The 2500-nt window shown below is 38.7% G+C and overlaps 1 protein-coding gene across 4 annotated transcripts in view; it reads left to right on the plus strand.

The window, feature by feature from the left end:
* cyth1b (cytohesin 1b) overlaps positions 1 to 2500 on the plus strand; it is a 97781-nt gene that overhangs the window by 53812 nt on the left and 41469 nt on the right. Inside the window, exon 1 of one of the 4 annotated variants that reach the window (XM_060939990.1) lies at positions 2384 to 2500. This exon is cut by the window's right edge and continues 96 nt beyond it. The exons of the other annotated variants lie outside the window; for them this stretch is intronic. The gene's annotated coding sequence lies outside the window, so the exon portion shown is untranslated. Of the gene's footprint in view, positions 1 to 2383 lie in introns of those variants that run through there. 4 annotated transcript variants of the gene reach the window in all.

Consider the following 2500-nt stretch of genomic DNA (forward strand, 5'->3'; position numbering starts at 1 on the left):
TGTGGTTATCAGATGAATGATGACCCTCCCGGTCAAACTTTTTGCCAAGTCTCTGGAAAATAAAATCAACAACCTCCTTACTCGAATGGCTACACAGAGGTATATACAGAACTGGCCTGAGTTTCCCAAAAGCATTGCAGCACAAAGTTCATCGTTCAATGGTAGCGCGAGCAGCACAATGAACACACTCTCTCCTAGTTAAGATGCTCTTAGCATTAAGAGGCTTTTGGGAAACCCGCCCCTGTTCTGTGCTGTGTTTCTTTGAAACGTGGCTCGGACAGAGCATCCCTGATGAGTCTGTAAGTAGTCAGAGAAAAGAAATTTCACAAGGCATGCTCTAAAAAGAGAAAAATAAGACCATGAAAACAGAGTTTTCTGGTGGTCTAGTGATTAACATAACATGGCAGCCCGTGTTTGATTCCTGATCAAGGGAAAGAAGTTTTTAGTAACTTATAGGAATCGTTTTATTATTGCTTATTATAATATTGGTTGAGACTGTTAAAGCAGACATACCATACACATTTCAATTATTTTAGATTTTTGATGCTTTTGTAAAAAAAAAAATTTGTAAAGTATTTTCCCCCATGATTCACTTTTGTCATGGCGGTTTAGCACTGATTTTGCACTGTGCCTTTAAATTTAAATATGCAAATAGCTTTGAGCCCGTGTATGTGTTTAGAGCGAAGGTATTTACATATTCAAATTTTAAAAATTAAAGGTACATCCCGAAAATCAGCCCTTTTTGTTTTAATGGGTTTTTACACCATACTAAAACGGCATAAGAAAAAAAGCCTTTTTTTTTCGACAAGATTCTTGCAAACTTTACAAAAGCATCTCAGGGAGTAATATAACATTGAAAAGGGGTATAATATGTCGCCTTTAATTGGCATGTTTTTCGAGGAATTGTATTTAAGTGTGCTGATTTGCTATCTATATCCTTTCGTTTTGTTATACACTACCGTTCAAAAGTTTGGGGTCACTTTGAAATTTCCTTATTTTTGAAAGAAAAGCACTGTTCTTTTCAATGATCACTTTAAACTAATCAGAAATACACTCTATACATTGCTAATGTGGTAAATGACTATTCTAGCTAAATTCTACCAAGAGGCTGTCCACACGGCAACGGATTCAGGTGAATCTGATAAAATTGTTTATCGTTTCGGCCTGGCGTCCACACGGCACCGGCGTTTTGGGTGCCCCAAAACGATATTTTTTGAGAACAGGTTTCAGAGTGGAAAAATCTGGCAACGGCGCCGTTGCGAAGTTGTCTGGATGAGTAGAATGGATTTGTTTATGATGACATCACAACCACATGACTAGAACAAGCAGCACTCTCACTGTTTTGTATGAACCACTGCATTGCATTCACTTTTGTATACAGCTTTTCTTTTAAATAAACAAGTAACTGAACCATTTCTTGAATTTCTTTTTTTTTTATTGGATAAGACTGCTTTTCAAAATGTTCACACACAATATAAAAAGGTTATATAAATTATATAAAAATGCTTTTCAAAATGTTCACACACAATAAGAAAATTAAGTTATATAAAACTATGCACACTAAAAAAAAACTAATTTGTACACACAGAAGGCACGATGAGTGCTTCACGCCGGGTAGAGGAAGGGGTTTATGCGCATGCGTCCTACTTCTATTGTTCTGGTGTCTCCGATGGGACCGTCTTACAGCGCACGTAGAGGTGTGGCACGTGTATTGCATCGTTTTCAGCAAGCGTTGCGTTGCCATATGTACCTGATATTTTACTGATCCGTTGCCCATGTGGCCGCAATATTTTTTTAAATAAAATCTCGTTGTCGTGTGGATGTAGCCTAAATGTCTGGTTTTTGGTGCAATATCTCCATAGGTGTATAGAGGCCCATTTCCAGCAACCATCACTCCAGTGTTCTAATAGTACAATGTGTTTGCTCATTGCCTCAGAAGGCTAATGGATGATTAGAAAACCCTTGTTAGCACAGCTGAAAACAGTTGAGCTCTTTAGAGAAGCTATAAAACTGACCTTCCTTTGAGCAGATTGAGTTTCTGGAGCATCACATTTGTGGGGTCGATTAAATGCTCAAAATGGCCAGAAAAATGTCTTGACTATATTTTCTATTCATTTTACAACTTATGGTGGTAAATAAAAGTGTGACTTTTCATGGAAAACACAAAATTGTCTGGGTGACCCCAAACTTTTGAACGGTAGTGTATAAAGGCATCCGGGTACCCAAGAGCGTTGAAATACTTGACTTTAACTCATGACCATGCGGAGAGGGGCGTGACAAAGGCGCTGCACGGGAGCAGCCGGACGGGGAGGGGCTTCTATAACTAAAGTCAGGGATTGGCTATTCGAAATGAATGACTGATACGCCACGCCCCACCTGTGTAGCGTGGTATTTTAGCAGGGATACTTCGAGTGAGCTAGTTAATATTTAAAAGTGGTGTTTTGAAGCGGTGTTTGAAGCGATTGTTTTCTTATTTCCGTTTGTAGTGAGTGTCGGAAGA

Source organism: Neoarius graeffei, chromosome 14, assembly GCF_027579695.1.
Source record: "Neoarius graeffei isolate fNeoGra1 chromosome 14, fNeoGra1.pri, whole genome shotgun sequence".
In the NCBI taxonomy this organism is placed as follows: domain Eukaryota; kingdom Metazoa; phylum Chordata; class Actinopteri; order Siluriformes; family Ariidae; genus Neoarius; species Neoarius graeffei.